The sequence below is a fragment of the Piliocolobus tephrosceles genome, chromosome 12 (assembly GCF_002776525.5).
Source record: "Piliocolobus tephrosceles isolate RC106 chromosome 12, ASM277652v3, whole genome shotgun sequence".
In the NCBI taxonomy this organism is placed as follows: domain Eukaryota; kingdom Metazoa; phylum Chordata; class Mammalia; order Primates; family Cercopithecidae; genus Piliocolobus; species Piliocolobus tephrosceles.
In genome coordinates, this window is record NC_045445.1 from 94717716 (window position 1) to 94736531 (window position 18816).

The 18816-nt window shown below is 36.9% G+C and overlaps 1 pseudogene; it reads right to left on the bottom strand.

The window, feature by feature from the left end:
• Window positions 1-17430: 17430 nt before the first annotated feature.
• Window positions 17431-18095, bottom strand: LOC111535801 (annotated as a pseudogene).
• Window positions 18096-18816: the final 721 nt, after the last annotated feature.

The following is an 18816-nucleotide window of genomic DNA, read 5'->3' on the forward strand; positions in this document are numbered from 1 at the left end:
CTTCGTATAAGGAGTAAGGAAAGGATCCAGTTTCAGCTTTCTACTTAGAGCCACTTTCTTATAATAAAGCACGCACGTGCACATGTGTGTGTGTGTGTATCTCCTATTGGTTGCTTCTCTGGAGAACCCTATTACTCATGCTAAGGGCTCTAATGGGTAAAGTACAAAGCATGCAGGAATAGATGAGCAATGCAAGTACAGAGAAGGAAATTCTAAGAAAGAATTTTAAAAAGCTAAAAATAAAAAAAAACTATAGCAGAAATAAAAAATGTCTTTGATGGGCTCATTAGTAGACTGGACATGGCTGAGGAGAAAAATTCTGAGCTTTAGGATATATAAATGGAAACTTCCAAAATGAAAAAGCAAAGAGAAAAAAGACTTTAAAAAGAACAGAATATCCAGGAACTGTGAGACAACTACAAAAAGTGTAACATACACATTAATAAGTATGCCAGAAGGACAAGAGAGAAAGTGACTCAATAAATATTTGAAACCATAATGATGGAAAATTTCCCCAAAATTAATGTGAGACACCAAACCACAGGTCTGGGAAGCTCAGAGAATACCAAAGCAGGATAAATGTCAAAAACTACACTCAGGTATATCATATTCAAACCAGAGAAAATCAAAAATAAAGAAAATGCCAGAAAAAAAAAATATTACTTGTAGAAAAGTTAAGAGTTATATCTGACCTCTCAGAAGCCATGCAAGCAAGAAGAGAGTAGAGTGAAATGTTTAAAGTGTTGAGAGGAAAAAACAACAACCTAGAATTCTTTACCTTGTGAAATTACCCTTCAAATGTAAAGAACTTCTCAGACAAAAAGATATGAAAGACATTTGTTGCCAGTAGACCTGCCTTGCAAGAAATCTTAAGAGATATTCTTCGGAGACAAAAAAAAAATGATCTAGGTCAGAAACTCAGATCAGCATTTTAAAAAAGGAGGAGAACTGGAGAGGGAATAAGTAAAGCTAAAATAAAAACTTTTTTATTCTTAATTGATTTAACTAATAAAACAGTTTGTTCAAATAATAATTGTAACAATCTACAGATGGTCCCCAACTTAGATGGTCTCATTTATGATTTTAAACTTTATGATAATGTGAAAGTGATATACATTCAATATACTCAAAATATGCCCCCATCATAAGTCAAGGAGCATCTTTATTCAATTATGTATGCTTGTGTGTGGGGGTGGGTGTATGTGTGTGTGGGCATGCGTATGTATAAGTGAAATGAATGACAGTACTGATACAAAGAATGGGAGGGAGGAATAGTATTTTTATTTTATTTCATTAGAAGTTATTTGCACTACCTGTGAAGTGGTTTAATGTTATTTGAAAATGGACCTGGATTAGTTTTAAATGCATATTGCAATGTCTAAGGCAACCACTTGAAAAAGCAGGAAACAAAATGGTATAGCTGATATACTAAGAAAGTTGAGAAAACAGAATCTTCAAATGCTCAATTAGTAGTGCAAAAGGCAGAAAAAGAGTAGAAGACAACAATAGGAACAAAAGCAACAAATAGAAAATAGTTTTAAAAAGTAGCAGATATTAATACAAATATATCAATAATTACTTTAAATATCAACAGTCTAAATATATCAATAAAAGAGATATTAAGCACGGATCAGAAAATAAGGCCCAACTATATGCTGTATACAAGAAACCCATTTTATTTTTTTAATTTTTATTCTAGGTTCAGAGGTACATGTCCAGATTTTTTATATAGGTAAACTCATGTCACGGGGGTTGGTTATACTGATTATTTCATCACCCAGGTACTAAGTCTAGCACTCAGTAGTTGTTATTTCTGATCCTCTCCCTCCTCCCACCCTTCACCCTCTGATAGGCCCCAGTGTCTGTGGTTCCTCTCTTGGAATGCATGTGTTCTCATGATTTAGCTTATAAGTGAGAACATGTGGTATTTGGCTTTCTGTTCCTGTGTTAGAGAAACAGACTTAATAGATTTTTTAAAAGGGATGGAGAAAGATATACCATGCTAACACTAATCAAAAGAAAACTGGAATACCTATACTAATTTCAGACAGAAAAGACTTCAGAGCAAGAAAAACTATCAGAGATAAGGGGGAATATTACATATGATAAAGAGGTCATTTATTCAAAGAGACATAACACAATCCTTAATATGCATGCACTTAAAAACAGAGCATCAAAATATATGAGGAAAAACTGATAGAACTGCAAGAGAAATAAATGAATCCACTCTTATAGTTCGAGACTTCAACACTCATCAGAAATGGACAAACTCAGCAGATAAAAAGTCAGTAAGGATGGAGTTAAACTCAGCAGCACCATTAATTAAGCTGAGTATGACCGACATCTATCAAGCTTCATCCAGCAACAGTGGATACATTCTTCCCGAGTTCACATGGAACATTCTTCAAGACAGACCACATTCTGAGCCATAAAATACATTGTGACAAATTTAAAAGAATAGAAATTATATAATATCTGCCCAGAGACCACAATGGAATTAATCTGGAAATAAATAAGGAAAGATAGCTGGAAAACCCCAAAATACTTAAGAGATTAAATGACCTAGTTCTAAATAATACATAGGTCAAAGAAAAAATTCCAAGATAGATATAAAAAGTATTTTGAACTAAATTAAAATGAAAGTACCACATATAAAAATCCGTGGGGTACAGCAAAAGCAGTACCTACAGGGAAACTTATTAGCATTAAATGCATATTTTAGAAAAGAAGATCTAAGATCAATAATCTCAGTTTCAACCTGAGGAAACTAGAAATGGAAGAGTAAATTAAATCCAAAGTAAAAGAAGATAATAAATAATTAAAAATTAGAGCAAAACCAATGGACTTGAAAACAGAAAATCAATAGAGAAAATCAACAAAACCAAAAGCTGGTGTTTTGAAAAAATAAATAAAATAAGTCTCTAGCTAGGTCAAGAAAAAAAGAAAGAAGACACAAATCACTAATACCAGAAATGAAAGAGGGAACATCACTACAGACACCATGGACATTAAAAGGATAATAAAAGAAATATATATGAGCAACTCTACATCCACAAATTTGGTAGCCTAGATAAAATGGACCAATTTCCTGAAAGACACATTTACCAAAACTCACACAAGAAGAAACAGGCAATTGGCATCGACCTACATCTATTAAAGAAATTGAATAAAAAAGTAATAACTTTTTAAAACAGAAAGTACACAGATGGGTTCACTGGTGCATTTTGCCAAATAATGGTGAAAAACTTACAGCATTTCCTTACCATCTATTCCTGAAGACAGATGCAGCGGGACTACTTTCTAACTCATTATAAGGTCAGTATTACCCTAACACCAAAAACCAGACAATGACATACAAGAAAAAAAACCCTACAGACCAACATCTCTTATCAGTTTTATCTTATGAACATAGATACAGAAACCCTCAACAAAATATTAACAAATTGAATCCAATAATGTGTAAAAAGAATTATACATCATGACCAAGTGGGATTTATCCCACATATGCAAGGCTGGTTTGACATTTGAAAATCAGTTTTTGTAACTCATCACATCAACAAGCTAAAGAAGAAAATCACATGATCATATCAATAGGTGCAGAAAAAGCATTTGACAAAACCAACACTCATTCATGAGGTGTTTTTTTGTTGTTGTTGTTTGTTTGTTTGTTTTTGAGACAATCTTGCTCTGCCACTCAGGCTGGAGTGCAGTTAGCATGATCTCCTCTTACTGCAACCTCCACATCCCGGGTGCAAGTGATTCTCCCACCTCAGCCTCCCAAGTAGCTGAGATTACAGGTGTGCACCACCATGCCTGGCTAATTTTTGTTTTTTGTTTTTTGTTTTTTTGAGATGGAGTCTCGCACTGTCGCCCAGGCTGGAGTGCAGTGGCGCAATCTTGGCTCACTGCAAGCTCAGCCTCCTGGGATCACACCATTCTCCTGCCTCAGCCTCCTGAGTAGCTGGGACTACAGGCATCTGCCACCACGCCCGGCTAATTTTTTTGTACTTTTAGTAGAGACGGGGTTTCATCATGTTGGCCTGGCTAGTTTCAAACTCCTGACCTCAGGGGATCCGCCCACCTCAGCCTCCCAAAGTGCTTGGATTACAGGCATGAGCCACCACACTCAGCCCCATTCATGAGTTCTTTCAAAAAACTCTCAGCAAACTAGGAATAGAGGGAAACTCCCTTAATTTGATAAAGAACATCTACAAAAAGCCTACAGCTAACATTATGCTTAAGGGTGAGAAATTAGAAGCTTTCCCACTAGGATCAGTAAAAAGGCAAGGATGTCCCCTTTCACCACTCCTTTTCAATATTATGCTGGAAATCAGTATTGTTGATGCAATAAGATAAGGAAAGAAAATAAAAGGCATACATATTGGGAAGGAAGAACTAAAGCTGTCTATCTTCACTGATGATGTGATTGTCTATGTTGAAAATCCAAAAGACTCATTAAACAATCTCCTGGAACTAGAAATTGTCAAAATCCTGGGAACTGATGAAACAAAATTCATAGCAACAAGAGGCTAGTGTGACAGTAGTGTTTAGCAGTACTATTATTAAGGCATCAAACATCGTTTTGTCCAAAGTTCCCCACTGCCATTAAACAGAAGACACTGTTGGAGTACTCTGTCAAAAAGTGCTGCATAACCAGTACTCTTGACAACACCGGGGGAGATATTGTGTGAAAAAACATAGACATCAATGACTGTGGTTTGAAAAGTGAGTAAGAAGAGTTGGACTCAGAATATGAAGTTATAATTATGACTTAACCAATTTATTTCATACATTTTCTTTACATATGCACAAGATTGATGTGATAAAAATCTGTTTAACTCAAAGTGCTATTTCAATAAATATAAAATAAACATTTTCTGTGATACAAAAAAAAAGCAATCTCCTGGAACTAATAAGTGATTACAACAAGGTTGCAGGATATAGACTTAATATATAAAATTCAATCATTTTCCTATATACTGACAATGAACAAGTTGAACTGGAAATTTAAAACACACCATAATTTACATTAGTACCCAAAAGAATGAAACACAGGTATAAATCTAACTAAATCTGTACAAGATCTGTATAAGAAAAACTGCAAAATCCATGGCCAGGCATGGTGGTTCATGCCTGTAATTCCAGCATTTTGGGAGGCAGAGGTGGGTGGATCACTTGAGGTCAGGAGTTCAAGACCAGCCTGGCCAACATGGTGAAACCCTGTCTCTACTAAAAATACAAAAATTAGCCAGGCATGGTGACACACACCTGTAGTCCCAGCTACTCGGATCGCTAAGGTACAAGAATACTTGAAGCCAGGAGGCAGAGGTTGCAGTGAGCCTGGATCACGCCACTGCACGCCAGCCTGTGTGACAGAGTAAGAATCCAAAACAAAAAGAAAGAAAGAAAAGAAAGAAAGAAAGAAAGAAAGAAAGAAAGAAAGGAAGGAAGGAAGGAAGGAAGGAAGGAAGGAAGGAAGGAAGGAAGGAAGAAAGAAAGAAAGAAAGAAAGAAAGAAAGAAAGAAAGAAAGAAAGAAAAGAAAAGAAAAGAAAAGAAAAGAAAAGAAAGAAAAAACATCTAAACCCTGATGAAAGAAATCAAAGAAAAACCGAATAAATGAAGAAATATTTCATGCTCTTTGGTAGGAAGACTCAATATTGTGAAGATGTCAGTTCTTCTCAACTAGTTCCATAGGTACAAATGAGTCCTAATCAAAATCTCAGCATTTTATTTTGTGGTTATTACTAACCTTATTCTAAAAATTATATGGTGAGGTGAAAGATCCAAAATAGCTAGCATAGTATTAAAGGAGAACAAAGTTGAAGTACTGACGCTACTAGACTTCAAGACTTACTATAAAGCTATAGTAATCAAGACTGTGTGGTAATGATGAAAAAATAAACAAATAGATTCATGGAATATAATGGAAAGCCCAGAAATAGACCCACATATAGTCAACTGATCTTTAACAATGAAGCAAAGGCACTAGAGTGGAGTAAAAAGGGCCTTTTAAACAAATAGTGCTGGAACAACTGGACACCCATATGCACAAAAAAAAAACCCACGAATATAGATGTAAACCTTACATCTTTCACCAAAAAAATCTCAAAATAAATCATAAACCTGAAAGTAAAATGCAAATGCAAAACTCCTAGAAGATAACATAGGAGAAAATTTAGGTGACATTGGGTATGGGGATGACCTTTCCAGTAAAAAATCAGAGGTATAATACATAAAAGAAACAACTAATAAGCTTGACTTCATGAAAATTAGAAACTTCTGCTCTGTGGAAGACATTGTCAAGAGAATGAAATGACAAGTCACAAACTGGGAGAAAATACTCGTAAAAGAGACTGTTATCCAAAATACACAAAGAACACTTAAAGCTCAACTGTAAGTAAATGAGTAACCCTACTTTAACAATGGGCAAAAGACCTGAACATATATCTCGCCAACAAAGATATACACATGGCAAATAAGCTTATGCAAAGATGCTCAATATCATAGGTCATTAGGGAATTACAAATTAAAACAACAATGAGATACCATTATACCCCTATTAGAATGACCAAAATACAAAACACTAACACTATCAAATGCTGACAAGGATGTGGAACAACAGGGACTCTGATTCGTTGCTTGTGGGACTGCAAAATGGTATGGCCACATTGGAAGACAGCTTGGCAGTTTCTTCCAAAATTAAACAAACTTTTACCATATGATTCAGGAACTGTGCTCCTTGGATTTAGTTGAATGGGTTGAAAATTCATGTCCACAAAAAAACCTGCACACAAATATTTATAGTAGCTGTATTTATAATTGTCGATACTTGGAAGCAGTCAAGATGCCCTTCAGTAGATGAAAGGATAAATAAGCTGTGGTAAATCCAGACAATAGAATATTATTTAGCACTAAAAAGAGGTAATCTTTGAAGTCATGAAAAGATATGGAGGAACCTTCAATAGATATTGCTAAGTGAAGGAAACCAATCTGAAAAGACTACCTACTATATGATTCCAACCATATGACATTCTGTAAAAAGCACAACTATAGAAACTAAAAGATCAGTGGTTGCCAAGAGTCCAGGGAAGAGAGATGAATAGGTGAAGCACAGGGAAATTTTAGAACAGTAAAATTATTCTGTATGATACTTAATGGTGGCGACATGACATTATATGTTTGCTCAAACCCATAGAATGTACAATACAAATAGTGAACTCTAATGTAAACAATGAACTTTAGTTAATTAAAATAAATAAGCCAAAAATTGGGAGCTCATCAAAAACTTCTGCACATGAATTATTTTTGAAAAGAGGTAAAGGAAGCATCAGCAATCTGCCTTTTATCAATGGTTTGCCATGAGGAGTAGTTTAGGAAAAAAGTTTGTATAAACAGAATGGATTCCCTATAAGGGCTTGAAACTAAAATCATTCCACTGATATAAAATGTTCTCTATCTCCACACATTTAAACTCTTTATTTAATGCTTTTCCAGTACAAGACTTAAAGATGGAATTTAATGGCTTGGAGGTAATAGTAAATGTCATGAGAGTAGAAAAACTTGCATATGCAGGGAGGCGCTAGGAAAAAAAAAAAAAATCAAACACTGACATTCCCCATATTAACAAACTGAGAAAAATCACATGGTTACACTAATAAATACTGTAAAAGCATTTGATAAAATCAAACATTCATTTCTGTTTTTTAAAAACTCACAGAAAAATAAGAATAGAAAGGAATTTTCTCAAACTGATAAAGGATGTCTTCAAAAAATCTGCAGCCAACATCAGGACCAATACAGGGATGTTTACTTTCACTACTTCTTTCCAACATTGTATTGAAGGTGGTAGCAAGTGCAATCAGGCAAGAAAAAGAAATAAAAGGCATCCAGATTAAAAAGAATTTAAAATGTATTTATTAGCAAATGATGCAATCATCTACACAGAAAATTCGATGCACTTTATAAAAGAACAACTAAAACCAAGATGTGAGTTTAGTGAAGCTGCAAAATACCAGGTTAATATTGAAAAAATGTTTTTCAGAGGGGCCAAGATGCCAGCTGGAAGCAGCTGCAGTCTGCAGCGCTCACAAAGAGGAATGAAAAGAGTGAGTGATTCCGTTGAATTTTAAAGTAGATTTTTCTAATTCTGTGAAGAATGTCAAAGGTAGTTTGATGGAAATAGCATTGAATATATAAATTACTTTGGGCAGTATGGCCATTTTCATGATACTGATTCTTCCTATCCATGAGAATGGAATGCTTTTCCATTTGTTTGTGTCCTCTTTTATTTCCTTGAACAGTGGTTTGTAGTTTTCCTTGAAGAGATCCTTCGTGTTCCTAGTTAGCTGTATTCCTAAGTATTTTATTCTCTTCATAGCAATTGTGAATGGAAGTTCGCTCATGATTTGGCTCTCTGCTTGTCTATTATTGGTGTATAGAAATGCTTGTGATTTCTGCACATTTATTTTGTATCCGGAGACTTTGTTGAAGTTGCTTGTCAGTTTAAGGATTTGACTTCCTCTCTTCCTATTTGAATACAGTGTATTTATTTCTCTTGCCTGATTGCCCTAGCCAGAACTTCCAATACTATGTTGAGTAGGAGTGGTGAGAGAGGGCATCCTTGTGCCAGTTTTCAAAGGAAATGCTTCCAGCTATTGACTATTCAGTATTGGCTGTGGGTTTATCACAAATAGCTCTTATTGTTTTGAGATATGTTCCATCAATACCTAGTTTATTGAGAGTTTTTAACATGAAGGGATGTTGAATTTTACAAAAGGCCTTTTCTTCATCTATTGAGATAATCGTGTGGTTTTCGTCGTTGGTTCTGTTTATGTGGTGAATTATGTTTATTGATTTGCATATGCTGAACCAGCCTTGCATCCCAGGATGAAGCTGACTTGATCGTGGTGGATAAGCTTTTTTATGTGCTACTGGATTCAGTTTGCCAGTATTTTATTGAGGATTTTTGCATTGAGGTTAATCAGGGATATTGGCCTGAAGATTTCATTTTTGTTGTATCTCTGCCAGGTTTTGGTATCAGGATGATACCAGCCTCTTAAAATGACTTAGGGAGAAGTCCATCCTTTTCAATTGTTTGGAAATATTTCAAAAGGAATGGTACCAGCTCCTCCTTGTACCTCTGGTACAATCCAGCGGTGAATCCATCTGGTCCTGGGCTTTTTTTGGTGGGCAGGCTATTAATTGTTGCCTCAATTTCAGAGGCTGCTATTGGTCTATTCAGGGATTCAACTTCATGGTTTAGTCTTGGGAGGGTGTATGTGTCCAGGAATTTATCCACTTCTTCTAGATTTTCTAGTTTATTTGCATAGAGGTGTGTATAGTATTCTCTGTTTGTATTTCTGTGGGGTCAGTGGTGATATCCCTTTTATCGTTTTTTGTTGCATCTATTTGATTCTTCTCTCTTTTCTCCTTTGTTCGTCTAGCTAGTGGTCTACCCATTTTATCAATTTTTTCGAAAAAACAGCTCCTGGATTCATTGATTTTTTAAAGGGTCTTTTGTGTTCTATTTCCTTCAGTTCCTCTCTGATCTTAGTTATTTCTTGTCTCCTGCTAGCTTTTGGATTTGTTTCCTCTTGCTTCTCTAGTTATCTTAATTGTGATATCAGGGTGTCGATTTGAGGTCTTTCTAGCTTTCCAATGTGGGCATTTGGTGCTATGAATTTCTCTCTTAACACTGCTTTAGCTGCATCCCAGAGATTCTGATATGTTGTGTCTTTGTTCTCATTGGTTTCAAATAACTTCTTGATTTCTGCCTTAATTTCATTATTTACCCAGGAGTCATTCAGGAACAGGTTGTTCAATTTTCATGTAGTTGTGTGGTTTTGAGTGAGTGTCCTAATCTTGAGTTCTAATATAATTGCACTGTGGTTTGAGAGATTGTTTGTTATGATCTTCATTCTTTTGCATTTGCTGAGGAGTGTTTTACTTCCAATTATGTGGTTGATTTTAGAGTAAATGCCATGTGGCGCTGAGAATAATATATATTCTGTTGTCTTGAGGTGGAGAGTTCTGTAGACATCTATTAGGTTCACTTGAGCCAGAGCTGAGTTCAAGTCCTGAATATCCTTGTTAACTTTTCTGTCTTACTGATCTGTCTAATATTGACAGTGGCATGTTAAAACCTCCCACTATTATTGTGTAGGAGTCTAGGTCTCTTTGTAGATCTCCAAGAACTTGTGAATCTGAGTGCTCCTGTATTGTGTGCATATATATTTAGGATAGTTAGCTTTTCTTGTTGCATTGATCCCTTTACCATTATGTAATACCTTTCTTTGTATTTTTTAAAATCTTTGTTGGTTTAAAGTCTGTTTTGTCAGAGACTAGGATTGCAACCCCTGATTTTTCTGCTTTCCATTGGCTTGGTAAATTTTTCTCCATCCCTTTATTTTGAGCCTATGTGTGTCTCTGCACGTTAGATGGCTCTCTTGAATACAGTCTGTATAGCCAAGACAATCCTAAGCAAAATTAACAAAGCTGGAAGCATCACGCTACCTGACTTTAAACTATACTACAAGTCTACAGTAACCAAAACAGCATGGTACTGGTACCAAAGCAGACATATAAACCAGTGGAACAGAACAGAGACCTCAGACATGACACCACACATCTATAACCATCTGGTCTTTGACAAACCTGACAAAAACAAGCAATGGGGAAAGAATTCCCTATTTAATAAATGGTGCTGGAGTAACTGGCTAGCCATATGCAGAAAACTGAAACTGGACCTCTTACTTACACCTTATACAAAAATTAACTCAAGATGGATTAAAAGCTTAAATGTAAAACCCAAAACCCTAGAAAACTTGGGCAAAGATTTTATGATGAAACCACCAAGAGCAATTGCAACAAAAGCTAAGATTTACAAATGGGATCTAATTAAACTAAAGAGCTTCTGCACAGCAAAACAAAAGTATCATCAGAGCAAACAGGCAACCTACAGAATGGGAGAAAATTTTTGCAATCTACCCATCTGACAAATGTCTACTATCCAGAATTTACAAGGAACTTAAACAAATGTATAAGAAAAAAACAAACAACCCCATTAAAAAGTGGGCAAAGGACATGAACAGACACTTTTCAAAAGACATACATGCAGCCCAACAAACATATGAAAAACAGCTCAATATCACTGATCATTAGAGAAATGCAAATCAAAACCACAATGAGATACCATTTCATGCCAGTCAGAATAGAGATTATTAAAAAGTCAAGAAACAACAGATGCTGGCAAGGCTGTGGATAAATAGGGATGCTTTTACACTGTTGGTGGGAATGTAAATTAGTTCAACCATTGTGGAAGACAATGTGGTGACTCCTCAAAGATCTAGAACCAGAAATACCATTTGACCCAGCAATCCCATTACTGGGTATATACCCAAAGGAATATAAATCATTCTATTATAAAGATACATGCACACATATGTTTATTGCAGCACTATTTACAATAGCAAAGACATGGAACCAACCCAAATGCCCATCAATGACAGATAAAGAAAGTGAAGTAGCTCAGGAATGTAAAACCAAATATTGTATGTTCTCACTTATAAGTGGGAGCTAAGCTATGAGGATGCAAAGGCATAAGAATTATACAATGGACTTTGGGGACTCAGGGGAAAGGGTGAGAGAGGGGTGAAGGATAAAAGACTACAATTTGGGTTCAGTGTATAATGCTCAGTGATGGGTGCACCAAAATTTCACAAATCACCGTTAAAGAACTTACTCATGTAACCAAATATCACCTGTTCCCCCAAAACCTATGGAAATTTAAAAATATATATTTTTAAGATACCCTTAAGAATTTAGTTCCAAGGACGAAATGTTGAGGATAAGGGGGAAATGAGCTGGCCTGTTACAAGGAAACTCTCGAGGAAAAGTGAAGAAAATCTCTGATATTTGTTGATGACATAGGGCCCACAAAGCAAGGAGAACTACATATATTAAAACAAAATAACTATAGAGAACTGTAAGGGGAAGTGATGAGGATAAACAATAAATGATGTTCCAGCTCTTCTGACCCTTCTTTAAAGAAGCAACGAAGTTCTTAAACTGTGACTATTTCTGAGTACTAGAACTCATTATAAACATTATTTTATTGAGAGTAACCCTGTTTTTAAAGTGTGTTCTTAATTTTTATCTGCTTGCTAGCAAGTATCTAGATCTTCTAAGTATAAGAGTAAATATAACAGGTTCTGACATTGAGTTTGTGCCATGTACAAAGGAATTGAAACTAATTAATTGGGTTAAAAGAATAGTGTTCATAGGCTTCAAAGTATCTACATTAATCCTTTGCTTGGAAAGGCATCTCTTAAGCAAACAATTAATAATATTTAACTGAGAACACAACATTTTCATTCTTTTTTAATTTAACTTTTAAGTTCAAGGATACATGTGCAGGTTTGTTATATAGGTAAACATGTGTCATGGAGGTTTGTTTTACAGATTATTTCATCACACAGATATGAAGCCTAGTACCCATTACTTATTTTTCCTTATCCTTCCCTTCCTTCCACCCTCCCTCTTCCAATAGGCCCCAGTGTGTGTTGTTCCCCTCTATGTGTCCATGTGTTCTCATCATTTAGCTCCCATTCATAATTGAGACCATGTGGTATTTGGCTTTCTGTTCCTGTGTTAGTCTGCTAAGGATAACGGCCTCCAGCTCTATCCATGTTCCCATAAAGGACAAAATATTGTTCTTTTTTATGGCTACATAGTATTCCATGGTGTATATGTACCACATTTTCTTTATCCAGTCTATCATTGATAGCCATTTAGGTTGATTCCATATCCAGTAATGGGATTGCAGGTCGAATGGCATTTCTGTTTTTAGATCTTTGAGGAATGGCCACACTGTCTTCCACAATGGTTAAAGACAGTGTATAAGCATTCTTTTTTCTCTGCAACCTCACCAGCATGTTATTTTTTGACTTTTTAATAATAGCCATTCTGACTTGTATGAGACAGTATCTCATTGTGGTTTTGATTTGCATTTCTCTAATAATCGGTGATGTTAAGCTTTTTTTTCATATGATTGTTGGCCACATGCATATCCTCTTTTTAAAAGTGTCTTTTCATGTCCTTTGCCCACTTTTTAATTGGGTTGTTTGAGTTTTTTACCTGGTACATTTGTTTAAGTTCCTTATGGATGCTGAATATTAGACCTTTTTCAGATGCGTAGCTTGAAAAATTTTTCTCCCATTCTGTAAGTTATCTGTTCACTGTGTTAATAGTTTCTTTTGCTGTGCAGAAGCTCTTTAGTTTAATTAGATCCCATTTGTCCATTTTTGCTTTTGTTGCAATTGCTTTTGTTGTCTTTGTCATGAAATCTTTGCTTGTTCCTATTCCAGAATTTTATTGCCTAGGTTGCCTTCCAGGGTTTTTATAATTTTGGGTTTTACATTTAAGTTTTTAATCCATCTTGAGTTAATTTTTGTATATGGTGTAAGGAAGGGGTCTGGGGTCTGGTTTCAATCTTCTACATGTGGCTAGCCAGTTATCCCAGCATCATTTATTGAATAGGAAGTCTTTTCCCCATTGCTTGTTTTTGTCAGCTTTGTCAAAGATCCAATAGTTGTAGGTGTGTGGCCTTATTTCTGGGTTCTTTATTCTGTTCCATTCGACTTTGTGCCTGTTTTTGTACTAGTACCATGCTGTTTTGGTTACCATAGCTCTGTAGCATAGTTTGAAGTCAGATAGCGTGATGCCTCCAGCTTTGTTCTTTTGCTTAGGATTGCCTTGCCTATTCGGGCTCCTTTTTGGTTCCTCATAAATTTTAAAATAGTTTCTTCTACTTCTGTAATGAATGTCATTGGTAGTTTAATAGAAATAGTGTTGAATCTATAAATTGCTTTGGGCAGTATGGCCATTGTAATGATATTGATTCTTCCTATCCATGAGCATGGAATGTTTTTCCATTTGTTTGTATCATCTCTGATTTCTCTGAGCAGTGTTTTGCAGTTCTGCTTGTAGAGATCTTTCACCTCCTTGATTATCTGTATTCATAGGTATTTTACTTTGTGTGTGTGGTAATTGTGAATGGGATTGCGGTCCTGATTTGGCTTTCAGCTTGAATGCTGTTGTTGTATAGGAGTGCTAGTGATTTTTGCGCATTGATTTTGTATCCCAATAATTTGCTTAAATTATTTATCAGCTTAAGGATCCTTTGGGCTGAGACTATGGGGTTTTCTAGATATAGAATCATATCATCTACAAACAGGGGTAGTTTGACTTCCTCTCTTCCTATTTGGATGCCCCTTATTTATTTCCCACTCCTAATATTATTTCAGAAACTGTTTTTTGAAACTTCTTTTTGAAATACGTGTGCTTGGCCAGGCGCAGTGGCTCAAGCCTGTAATCCCAGCACTTTGGGAGGCCCAGAGGGGCGGATCACGAGGTCAGGAGATCCAGACCATCCTGGCTAACATGGGGAAACCCCGTCTCTACTAAAAACTACAAAAAACTAGCCAGGCGAGGTGGTGGGAAGCCTAGGTGGGTGGATCACAAGGTCAGGAGATCGAGACCATCCTGGCTAACATGGTGAAACCCCGTCTCTACTAAAAATACAAAAAAAAAAAAAAAATTAGCCAGGCATGGTGGCGGGCACCTGTAGTCCCAGCTACTTGGGAGGCTGAGGCAGGAGAATGGCGTGAACCTGGGAGGCAGAGCTTGCAGTGAGCCGAGATCGTGCCACTGCACTCCATCCTGGGTGACAGAGTGAGATTCCGTCTCAAAAAAAAGAAAAAAAATGAAATATGTGTGCTTAACCTAGAAGGGTTCTATGAATGGAAAGTTACAAAGTTATAAGCCCTACCAGTTATGCTATGATCCAGAAATATCTAAGTTATTGAAGTTGATTAATTGTGTGACAATTAAACTAAAGTGTTATCAGAAATAAGGTTTTGGAATTTTGTATTTTAGTATATTTTTTTCAGAGAAAGATTTGGCCATACTGGGATGGGAGCTAGTAGTGTGTCAACAAGTTGTGTAATTTTCATATTTGGGGCATTGATTTTTCTTTTGAAGAAAGATATGACCTCGCTGGACTGAAACTCATAATACTTCAATAGCAGATAAAAGAGAAAGATCCATAAGTGATAACACGCTCAGAGTTGGGGCTTTTAACAGTTCTTTTCCAAGGCTAGGGTTCTGAGTTTTTTCCTCTCATCTGAGCCCATTTTAAATCTTTACTAGAAGTCACTGCTTCTGTGCTGAGAATAGGGCTACATAGTTCCCATATCTTTGGTAAATATCCTTTATTAAGTGATTCTTAAAGATGTACATTTATACATAGATAACTGGAAATTTTCATACTAAAAACCTTTTCTTTAGACAAAACCAATAAAGTATGAAAAAAAAAAACTTTGTTAGGTGCATAAATCTTTGGGGGTTGGCTTTAATTCTTCAAAAGTAACTATAGGTTTTATCCCTATGGTAAACAAATAATAATGTCTACATCTATCCACAATGCAAAGTTGGGGATACAGTTCTAGAATATTTAGCAAAATATGGATATTTACACCAAACCTGGAATGGCTGAGGTTCTCTATAATTGTAATTTTATCAATTTTCCATTTGCTTTCATGTGGAAAAAAAATGCCAGCCTCAGTATATGCCAAATATGACTGAAGTTTATTTGAAATGTTGTCAAAAGTTACCTGGGCATATTAAGAATGTAAAATTATAACTGTAATGTGGATAATTCAATTGTGCTTTTGTCTTTTGCGAATTGGTCTTCATGAAGCATACCCAGTATTGTGAAAATTATGGGACGTTATTGAAATTGAGACACATGAGGTTAGTAAGTAGATTTTAAAATTATTATTTGGCACATTTTCTTCACAATGTTGTAATTGTACATCACTCCTTTATTATACTGATCTGGAAAAAAATATTCAGTATATTTATGCCCAAAATGAGTACGGGGCCCATGTGGCAGGGCCAAGCAACTAGAACATGATTCAGAAATCAGGCAATGAAAAGGCATAAGAATGACATAATGGACTTTGGCGACTCAGAGGGGAAGGTTGCAAGACTATATATAGGGTACAGTGTACACTGCTCGGGTAACAGGTGTACTAAAGTCTCAGAAATCACCACTAAAGAACTTATCCATGTAACCAAAAAATGCCTGTACCCAAAAAACAATTGAAATAAAAAATAAAGAAAGAAAAGAAATCAGGCCATGAAAACACACTGGAACATGATCAAGAGGCATTTCACTGCCTCAAAACAAGGTGGTGGGGGGGTGTATCAGTCTGTTCTCAAATTTCTATAAAGAACTACCTCAGACTGGGTAATTTATAAAGAAAAGAGGTTTAATTGACTCATGGTTCTGCAGGCTGTACAGGAAGCATGGCTGGGAAGGCCTCTGGAAACTTACAATCATGGCAGAAGGTGAAGGTGGAAGTAGGCACATCTTACACGGCTGGAGAAGGAGGAAGAGGGCAAAGGGGAAGGTGCCATACAGTTTTAAACAACCAGGTCTTGCGAGAACTCACTCACTATCATGAGAACAGCAAGAGGGAAATCTGCCCCCATGATTTAATTACCTCCCACCAAGCCCCTCCTACAACATTGGGATTTACAATTCCACATGAGATTTGGACAGGGACACAAATTCAAACCGTATCAGGGAGGAATTCTAAAATACACAGCAGGATGCACTCCTATCCCTTACAGGTCAAGGAGATTATCTAATATTGGTGTGGGGAATGGCTTATTTTCTGATGACCACATGTGGGACTATTTCAGCCACCACTAGAAACCCCAGGAGGGTTTTTGTTTCATATTATTTCTATACATTTTTTTGTAAAAGTAAATGCAATAGAAATTTAATTCAGGATTGATCTCAATCTTCAATTGGAGCCAGCTCCTCTGGGGTCAGGAAGGAAATAGGGTTTTTTGTTTGTTTGTTTGGTTTGGGGGCTTTTTTATTTTACATCACCATGCAGGTTACATTCATCTTCCACTGGAATGACTAGAGTACCCCAGTAAGTGGCCTGACTACAGAAGAACACAAGATTGCCTCCTGAGGGCAAACAGGCTCTCTTGCTTCTCCTCATCGGCCATGCCTTAGCATGGTTTCTCCCTATCCCTTATTAAAGCAGGTCCTTTGCACACAAAGCCCTGGTTAAAACCCGAATCACTACCTCTCAACCCTCTTGGATAAGGGGCGCTTTCCCTGGGCTTGGACTGAGCCCCATACCCCAGAGGTGGTATCCTGACTGGATTGTATGAAGAGAGTGGGTGCAGGAGATAAATGGCTGAAATGAAAATGGGAGCCATCGGTCCCCATCTGCATCTACAACTTCAGATGCCTACAGATGTGGTCCATGTGACGTGCAGGAAGGAGGGGCAGAAGAAGGGATGGGCAGGGAGGGTGTTTCTGGCGACAGTAGTCTGCCTGAAGGTCTTCACTTCTTGGCCTTGCCCTGGGCAGCCACAGCTTCCATGGCTTTACACATAGTCCCTTCATCCCCTAAGAACTGCATGGACTTGATGGGGTTCAAGTTCTTGGCCAATTCATAGGCAATGGGAATACCAGTAAGCAGGTTCAGCTCCATGATAGCTACTTCAGAGACACCCTCCCGATGCTTGATAATGCCTATAAGGCTGCTGTCATGGGCTTCAATCAATATCCAATTCCTCTTCTTTATCTGGGGAACTATATCTTTATTCCAAAAGGCCAGAGCTCTGGCAATAGTATCCTCCAGACTCTCACAAGAGGGTAGTTGATCTTCAGTGAGGTCTGTATACCTGCAATCCTCACTAATGCTGCTACAGAAGGGGTGGTAGGGCTCCATCAAAGGTGGTGAGACATCATAAGGGCATATCCACATCTTTACCTAGGCCTCACCATTCTTGGCAGCAGTTTCTGCTTTATGGAGGCTGGTCAGATCCCCATAGTGCCATTCATTGAGGCACCAAGTCCTCACTGCAGGCCACTACATTGGGTCAATAGCATGCACAGTGTCCAGAGATTCCAGATTGCTCTCTTCTACACTGATGGGAAGCATATGTCAAACTCATAGCCAGCACCTGGCAGCACCTGCCCATCGTGATTCACCTCCTCATGGCCCGCTGGGTGCTCTTGCTCTGGAAACTGGAGTGGCCATGGCAGCAGGCTCACAATTCTTGACAATGTATTTTCTGGGATTTTTTTAACTGTCTTAGATGGCTTTAAAATAGGACAACCTTGAAGCCATTCAAGCCAACAAAGAAGTCAAGGTCCTATGAAAAATTGAAGTTCAGTGCTCAAACTGCCTGTAACAAATAAATGAGCAGCAGCAGCAGCGAAGAAAAATATGAAAAAAAAAAACAAGTTGAAGTAGTGAGGCTCAAAGGAAAAAAGCCAAGACTGTTTTGGTATGTGGGAAAGAAAAGCTGGAGGAAGGTTTTAGTTAAAACCTCACAAGCCAGTGTTTGCTTAGCTGTCCTTTCCATTAACTTCCATTAAGTGCATGGAGACTCTATTTTGATGCTGAGTGCCCTATGCCCTCAGAATTCCCTGAGGCTCCATGGGCAGGAGGTTAAAATTTCTTTCCGGACAGCCAGTTCTGTGTTCGGATGGTGTGGTCATAAAGGATTATCTAAACTTGTATGCTTTGAAATCTATTTTGTCAGGGAGCAAAAAAGAAATAGATATTTCTCAAGCTCAGAACAGTATTATAATTTAAACACATGGTTTGGTGTGACAATATGCAGCATAATATATTTGAGTTAGTAGAAGAATATAAATAAAAGAGCATTAAAGATGGCAGCACAAATGAAAAAGAAAAAGAGAACAAATTATTTAAATT